The 9,372-nt window shown below is 35.0% G+C and overlaps 1 pseudogene; it reads right to left on the bottom strand.

Moving 5' to 3' along the window:
* Positions 1–6,123: 6,123 nt before the first annotated feature.
* LOC116583879 lies at positions 6,124–6,859 on the bottom strand (annotated as a pseudogene).
* Positions 6,860–9,372: the final 2,513 nt, after the last annotated feature.

Below are 9,372 nucleotides of genomic sequence, written 5' to 3'. Positions count from 1 at the left end.
CAGAGAAGCAGGCAGAGAAAGAGAGAGAGGAGGAAGCAGGCTCCCTGAAGAGCAGAGAGATTTTCTAGGGTATTCTTTTGGACATTTTTTATATCCCTCCTCAAGTTATTTTAATCTTATCTGTATCTTTACCATCTTATGAACCTCAGTTGTTGCCAAGCCTAACATGTTGTCTTGATCAGCCACACATCTAAATTCTTTGGCTCTTTTTACCACTTCTGGACTTGGATGGAGTGACTGTCCCAGAGCAAGGAATCCAGCTTCCCAGGTGGTTCACTGAAGCAATGTGAAGTGAGACAGAGTGGACTTTCTTACAGGGCAAACTTTGACCAAAGAAAGAAAGGAAACAGAAAGGAATGGATAGACAAATTCTTGTTCTTTCTTGGAACGGTGGAATACTCTAGTGTGTATTTTCTTTTCTAGAGCCTTTTCATAATCTTCCCACATGACCACATAGGATGCAGTTGTCCAAAATTAGCTTTTGGTCATTCTTAGCTCATTCTGAAGCAGTGATCAGTGGAGTAACTCATCACTTTGTATTACTTTTCATCTTTCCCTGTCTTAATTTTATTTTCCCTCACACACTTTGTCCCAGGGTTGCAACTTCAAATTAACCATTGATATTATTTTTCAATCCAGGTGAAGACAGTTATACAGTAATTTCAGGATCTTTGGTTATTAATCTGTTTTCCAAAATGGTTGTTCCAGCAACAATGGATGAACTTTCCCAGTTGTTTCACATTAGGAATGTTGGAATTGGCCAACTTTTATACTTTAGGGCTTGAAGTTTTATCTCATTGAATCTTGACTTGTATAATCATCTTTCATTATTGTTCCTGTAAATAGGGAGATCAGTTAGGTAAAGTATCAAGCTCCTGCCTGCATCTTAGAAGGCACTCAGTGGAAATTAGTTTCTCTTGCTTTCCCAGTCAGTTCCTATGCTATAATCCTTTTGACAAATTGATAACCTGAATTTATATCTCACCACTAAGACATCTTTATCTGATATCAAAGAGGGTCTGACAATACAGTAGTCCTCAAACAAGCTAATGATTTACTGTGTGCTGTATCCCCTCAATCATGCTTTCCTTCATCCCTCTATCTTGGTTAACTTGTTAACTTCTATTAATCCAAGACAGAGCTGATACTTCACCTTTCATTCCACATATTCATATCTACTATCAATGCTCATCAATCAAATTTTATAATAGGATTCAAAATTCCACTTTTTCCCTATTGTTTAAGGAACTTTTTGTCCACTACATATGATCTATTCCTTGAAACTTCTTGAGACTATAGATACACCATTTACATTTATATTTGAACCTAGAAGATTGGGTTTGGAAGAGAAGATCTTATATGGTCCACGATGAAGGAAATTTCTAAAAGAGTAACTTTCTTTAATTGCTTTTCTTACCTTCCTTCTTCTCACATTTATTCCTTTAATGACATTTCACTGTGATATTAATCACGCTAAGCTTCTGTATAAAGTTCTGTATAGGAGACACCCAATATACTTTTTAAAGTAAATAAATCTACATCACTTATTAAGTTTTGATTTCAAATGAAAGGATCTAGAACTCTGAATTATTACTTAATGTAGAACCTTAAGATCATACTTTTTGTTCATATTTGTAAAGACTCAGTTTACAAGTTCTTTTGTATGTACAATGCTATCTTCCCTTGTTATATATTCTGAACCATTTTATGCCCTCATTTCTGCCTTTTGCATTGCACTTCTGATTCTCATCCCCTAAATTTATTTTTTTCTCTTTATCCAATTTACTTAAACATTTTCAGCTTTTTGATGATAATAAAAAAACTTCTACATCATCATGGAGAAATTTTTTTCTTGGAAAATGACCTTAACATTTTGACTTGTGATTTTTCTGCCATTTCATTCAATCATAATCTTTATATTAATCATTACCGTGAGAAAAAAAAAAAAAGTGTTTAGATTTCAAAAGCTCAGAAAGAAATGTGAGCAGTTTCTTTTCACTTTTGGTGCTGACAGAAGCTGCAACACAAGCTGCCTTTGTTGCAGGTAATTTAAATCACAAACACCTACCGTGCTTCAATTTGGTTCAGAATAGCAGTTCATATTTTGAAACTATTTATAGCATGCAATTTCATTCCTGGGATTACCACCTCAGTGGACAAAATGCCAGGAGAGAAAATGTGTTTAAGGGGTAAAACATGGGAGAACAATGGGGCTGGATGGACTCAGATGGTTAGATTATCTAGCCTGGATTTAGGCAAAACACCTAAATCACCTAGATCAATGTTGAACTTCAACCTTTATGTCCTTGCAGCCTCCCAGAACAGGTGAAATGTTAATCAGGCTGCTGATGAGGCCACCCATGTTTGAGCAAAAATCAACTTGTTTTTACTTTCATTTTGTGCACTAGTAACTAACATCATTTCTCTCCCATTCGATTATTTGGGGAGCTAGAGAAAAAAAACACAGTCACTCTGATTCATTTTAAATTTTTAAATTCATTTTTCCAGGCTTCCAAATTGCTGCCCTTTTGAAGTCTTGGTTGCTGCTCTTTAGACAACCTCCAGAACTTTCATATGTTCATTCTAACTTAAACACCAAATTTTATGAAATCCGTTAGAGGAGGAATGATGTACAATGTAAAGAATTCTTTATGCCTTGATATTGCTTCATCTTGTCACATCTATTTTTCTTTGTCACATCTATTTTTCTTTATGTTTTCTAAAAGGTATATCAAGTTATTCACTTAATAAATTTATGTGTTTCAAAGTATTGTGGTCCTTTCTCATGTCAACTAAAAATATCCTTAAATGTTTGTAAACCATCTAGGCCTAGTAATCAATAACTTAAATCACTGACTAAAAAATTAGTCATTGTAACCAAAATGAGATTAAAGGTTCAGCCAGCCTATCTGGAATATGAATTAAGATGGCTAAAATACATTTCAGCCAACTAGCCTACTGGAACTGTAATGTGAACACAAATTTTTAACATTGAATTACATTGTACATATATACATAATATATATATTTGTATATGCATACACAGGCATATGCACATCTATATGCATATACATAATCTATAAATATAAATGTTTAAACAATGTAACATTGCCAATTGAATTTTTGGATCCTACCCATTACTGGGATCTATTCTTTTTTTTTTTTTAAGATTTTATTTATTAATATTTAGAGAGAGAGAGAGAACACACAAGTGGGGAGGGGCAGAAGGAGAAGGGGAAGGAATCTGAAACAGACTCCCCACTGAGCTCAAAGCCCAGTGAGCTGGTTCAGTCTCACAGCAATGAGACCATGACCTAGGTAGAAACCAAGAGTCAGACACTTAACCAACTGAGCTACCCAGGAGTCCCTACTGAACTCTAGTCTTGATGGACTTAGCATTTAATTTCATAACTTAGTTATCAGATCATTCATGTTTGAATAAAGATGATGCCAAACACAGCTTTGAATGGGTACTCCAAATGATAATGAACTGTTATTACTTTTTAAAAAAGATTTTATATATTTATTTGAGATAAAATGAGAGAGAGAATGAGAGAGAGAGAAAGCACAAGCATGGGGAGCAGCAGACAGAAGGAGAAGAAGACTCCCTGCTGAGCAGAAAGCCTGATGCAAGTCTTGATCCCAGAACTCTGGGATCATGACCTGAACTGAAGGCAGATACTTTCAGATCATGACCTGACTGAGCCACTCAGGTGGAGTTGAGAGATCTGAGTTAATTTTTTTGTTCTTTTGAATGTGCTAATAATGTGTGAAATAGTGCCAAGAACCACATTTGAGACTCATCCTACAGAATTCACCTATATGTCCTTAGCAAAGTCATTGAACATATCTGTGTTTCAGCATTTTTACTCTTAACATAAGGAAATTAGACTAGATGATATAAATTTTTTTTTCTAATCTTATGTTTCATGCCACTCATTAAATTTAGGAATATCTGAAATATTGGGCTTTATCTGATGAAATGATAAAGTGTGGTATGTTGAAAATGAGAATACAAAGCAAATGGAAGTATCTTCAAGATGTAGTATTAAGTGAAAAAAAAAAAACCAAAGTTGCTACATACTTATTAGATTCCATCATATTTTTATATACTTTCTAAAATGACACCTTACCAGACAAATTGTCCCTCACCACCCTATATTAAGTACTCCAACCCCTTCACTCAAGTCGCTTTCTACCATCACTCCTTGTATTCTTTTTTTTTCATGTGAGTGCCATACCACATGATGTTATATTAAATATTTGCTTTTTTCTTTATTTCTTCCTTTCTAAGTTTCTTATGAAAAAAATAAATTCCAAAATGTCAGAATAGATGCTTTGTTCACTGCTGAATTCCTAGGATTTAAAAATAGTTTTTTGTATAAAATAGATGCTCATTGTATTCATGTATTCATTTTGGAGACATGATGACTTTTTAGGAACAATAAATAAAAGTTGTTTATCATTTATAGTTTGATAAAAAAGGGCTTAACGAAGGGACTTAATGAAAAAGAAGGGAGCTTTTTATTTTATATATTTTGCACCATTTAAATGTATTATGTGCCTGCATTATATGAATAATAAAATAGACATGAATAAAGGCATTAGATACACCACCAAAACCTGAGACCTAGTGAAAATCTCAGGTGTAATATTTCTAACTCATGGACCTTACTGAAGACTTCAAAAGTAGAAATTAGATCCTTAATTGCTAAAACCAAGAATGTGTTATGTTTAAAAAAGGAAGCCAACAATAAATTTTTGAGGTAAAATTCTAAATACAAAATGCTTGTGTCCTCATACTAGAGGTGGTTTAGATTTACTATTTCTACCATGTTGATAATCTAGATAAATTTTGCCACTAAAACAAGAATATGAGATGGCTTTGTTTTTCTTGTATTTTTAAATATACTTTCCAGATTTTCTATAAAAATCACTACATGGTTAGCAATTATTTGGGCTGCAAAGAATAAAACTTACCTCATCCCCCACCCCCATAAGCAAAAAACATAATGGCTTAAACACAGTTGGGATGTTTGTTTGTTTGTTTTAGTCTCGTGTATTAGAAATTTTGAGATAGAGGTTATGGAGGCTCGTATAATATTTTCAGGAAGGCTTTAGAGACACAGGATGCTTCTAACCTGGTCCATAGTCCTTAGCAGGGACTTCTATAGCTCCATTGCTTTCAGATTTTAAGCAGCAATAATGAAGTAGAGGGAAAAGACAAAAAGAGCACATCTCTGTGAAGAATCAGCTTGAACCTTCATGGAGTCTTCCCCACTTTACTTCCAAAACATCTGTTTACAACCTTGTCAATTTTGGCAGACCTTAGTTCCATGGCTATATCTAGATAAAAGCAGTCAAGTAATATATTCTTGTGAATGATTATATTAATTGTCTGAATTAGTTGACTATCATTGCAAAGAAAGAAAAGAAAAGTAGGCATCTGAGAGGCATAGAGTCTCTGTCATAATCAACTACTGTTTTGCATTCAGAAATATATGATATACATGTTTATGTAAGAAAAATCAAAACAAAACAAACAAACAATAACAAAAACAATAAAACAAAAACAAAACAGAAATACCTTAATGATACTCTGCCACTTTCTGGAAGTTAATTTATTCTTTCCTTCAGATATCCATTGTTAGCCATGAAAACAGGTTTAACTAGAAGGAAAATAGTAGCTGATAGTTGGGTCAGTGAGATCTTATAGTGAGTTCTCTGTTTTTGAGAACAGGAAAACTTTTGTTCATATCTCCTTGTATTTTACAAAAAAAAAAGAAGAAGAAGAAGAAGAAGAAATTATGGTGCTAAGATGAACAGGAAATGCTTTATGTCTATGGAGACCCTGGCTGTTTGAAAGATATTTGTCAATTTTCTCAATGTTTTGAGGAAGCCACTAAGAAGAAGCAACGAATTTAAGGCAGAATCTGGTATAGATCTTGGAATGGGAAGAGGTGACTATGAATGATAAGAGTTCACACTTGATGTTTTCAATTTTCACATGCAACTCAAATATTTCATGTTTGCAATGTTATTTTGTTTAATTATATCTTTTTTTCCATTTGAGAGTAGTTCTTTATTACTGACCAGATTATAAAAATAATCATGGTAGATACCTTAGTTCATCCTTCTAATAAGTCTATTAATCTAGTCTTCTTTGTTGCCAGCATCTCTACCTTCTACAAAATGGGTGGTCTTTTTCTTCATTCCTCCTCATGGAGAAGATAATTTGAAGGACCATAAAAAGTTATTTGCTTCTTTGAAACATTTTCTAACAGTATAGATTTTGTGAATCAGATCCTCCATGCAGATAATGCCATATTTACCAAGAGATTGGGCAATCAATGTGTTATCTGTCAGGGCAATTCACTTCTGGTTGATTTTGCCATAACCATGCTTGTAGATCAATTCATCCACTGACTTCAGGTTTGGGTCCCCCCATGTTATATAAGGTTCCACAATCTTTAGCATGTTAACTAAAGTCTTGCGGAGCTTAACAGAGCTGTCATTGAAGATCTGGTGAAGGCGAAGAAGCTGCAACACCTTCTGAATCTTTGGGTTCACACCATTGATACCTCTGATCATGAAGACAAATGCTAATTTATTAGGTTCTGCAGGTATGTAGAAGTTGCCAGATTTTCTTGCTATCCTCGTTATTCCAGTCTTAGTTCTGTTCCTTGTGGTAATGCTGAGCTTTTTCATAGATAAGCTTCCTCCTTGCCTTTTGAAGCATCTTTTGAACAAATTTCTTTCTCAGACATTTGATCTTCAACTCTGTGAAATTCCTTCACCCCTTCTTAAGGGTTTCTGGCACAGTAGGAACCTTCTTTTTCTTTTCATCTGCACTCTCCATGGTTCTAGCCAGAAAAGAGCTAATTATATCTCTTCATATAAATCATTCTGAGCGTTTTTTGAGCTGGAGTCTTCTGGGAGACAATTCTCTTGTGTTTCTCTGTTTCTTGCAAGCAACGGCACTGCTTGACTTTTTCGCTGAACTGTCCTTCAGAGATGTTTGTCTAGGGAACAACGTTGGAAAACTAAAATACTACTCTCTGGAGCAAAGTTCATCTTTGTTTGCTCTCCACCATTTTCTCAGTCTGTTCAGGCTGTTACAATACTATAGACAGGCCGGCTTATGAACAACAGAAATGTATTTCTCAAAGTTCTGGAGGCTAGAAGTCTAGGACCAGGGTGCTTTTGAGGTCTGGTGATGGCCCTCTTGTATGCCACAGTCTTCTCATTGTATCCTCACGAGGTGAAAGGAGTGAGTGATCTCTGTGGGGTTTCTCTTATAATGGCCTCTACCCTCCTGACCTAAGTGTCTCCCAAAAGCCCCATCTCTTGATATCATCATATTGGACATTAGGGTTTTTGACATATGAATTGGGGGAGGACATATATTCAAACCACAGCAAGTATAATAAAGATCATGCATGTCTCCTTCTGGGGAAAAGTTCAGGATAGCTTACAGTCCATTTAAAGAGATTCAGGCTCCCTAAGCTTGAGATTCCTCTCCTGCATGTATCACCTTGACCTTTTCCTGGTGCTCTCTGGGAATTGTGGCTTGGCAAAGTGGTACAAAATGATGATGCTTTGCCTACTGCTACTACTGTAAATAATAAGCTGGCCATTGTCTTTGACTCAGGAATCTCTTATATTTTGTTGGCACCCATGAGACCGTGGTAGGCTATGTATCAGTTGGAAGTAGATCCTTCATAGTTAGTTCTTGAGAAGCATTGAAAGGGGACTAGGTTCACAATGCCTGCAACTCCCATATTTTCAAGGAAAGCTAATGAAGGGACCCTCCCTTTGTGATAGTGCTCACTTAAAGCAGGAATAGATTTGTGCCCATGAGCAGCCATATGTAAACAGTCATGGGCTCATAAAAATTATGCCATGTTTTAATATGGGAAGGCTGCCCAACTGTCAGAGTGTCTCTCTCTCTCTCTCTCGGGAGCATGACTGTGAGACAGAAAGAGCACCTGTGGTTGGGAGTGATGCGTATGCTAACAGATGTACTGGATAAGCATTAGAATCAAGAGACATAGTCATGCATCTTTAATAGTCACATTCTTCAACAAGGAGACCACAGCTGCTCTTGGACACCTGGGGAAACTGTTAATTCCCCCCAGCAGTAATACATGTTTCTAGAGTGTGTGATTTTCCTTGTTTCTCTATATTTACTTTTAATATATCTCCCTGATTGAAAGTAACCAGAATGTGCTTCTGCTTCATTTAAGAGACAAGCTAAAAAAGGGAGGAAAATGACGACTTCTCCAAATTAATCCTGAACTCTAAAGATAAAGGTTTGTCACATGTTTTAACTATTCTTTTAGTATTTTCTGGATGAAAGGATTTAGAAATCCTGATCTGACAATCAGGTGTTAAATCTGCCAGCAACAGATGCTGCTAAAACAGGAATTTAAACAGCTTATTTGTGTTGATACAACATTAAGATCATTTCAGAATAACTGATTATAATGTGCTGTAGATTTTCTAACCATTGTGTTACAACACCTGTCTTGGGAGTTAGAAGTGATATCCCTGACATCGATTAGGTAAAATAGAACAACCTTAGAAGTATTCCAAGAGGGGTCCAAGAAAGCAAAATGTTCATCATTTTATGTAACTTAAAGTTTTTCAGGTACAATTAAGTCAGATTAAAAAAAAAACAACAAAGAATCAAAATATGTGGGGTTTGGGAATAGCTCCTACTTTGGTCATCTAGATATTTCTAGAAAATATTTTACTCATACAAAACTTTAATATAAATTAATAAAGGATTATCTACACCAGTAAAAGAATACCAGAGCCTCTGATTCTCTGTGCTAAAGTGAATCTTGAGCTTGAGCAGGCAGGAAGGAAAACTTACTTAGCTTTTCTCAACTAATGTTAACACAAAATTTAGACCATCTTACTCTAGCCAATAGTCCTCAGATGTCATGTATGACACAATTTACTAAGCTGAAAACACAATCTCACTATCTTACTCTGTAGCACAAAATGAATATATAATGTAAATTTTGTGGAATAAGATTGACAACTCTGGTAATTTTCACTAAAATAATAGTAGGTAATTTTATAATACACTCAAAGAGATTTAGATCTCTCTCTCTTACTCTCTGTCTCCTGTGAGTGTGTGTGTGTGTGTGTGTATATAACTATACATATTCTGGATCTGGATCTCCTGACTTTATATATAACAATCACAGAGATCCCTTATGTTGAGCCAAGCCATTGTTTTCCAAAGAGTGTTTTATGTAATACTAATTATAGTAAATGGGGAATTGAATATGGAAAATTTAATATGGAAAATTTAACACGTCAGAATGTTTAGAAACAGTACATTTCAAAACTTGGTATATA

Source organism: Mustela erminea, chromosome 2 (assembly GCF_009829155.1).
Source record: "Mustela erminea isolate mMusErm1 chromosome 2, mMusErm1.Pri, whole genome shotgun sequence".
In the NCBI taxonomy this organism is placed as follows: domain Eukaryota; kingdom Metazoa; phylum Chordata; class Mammalia; order Carnivora; family Mustelidae; genus Mustela; species Mustela erminea.
This window is presented reverse-complemented; position numbering and strand designations above follow the sequence as displayed.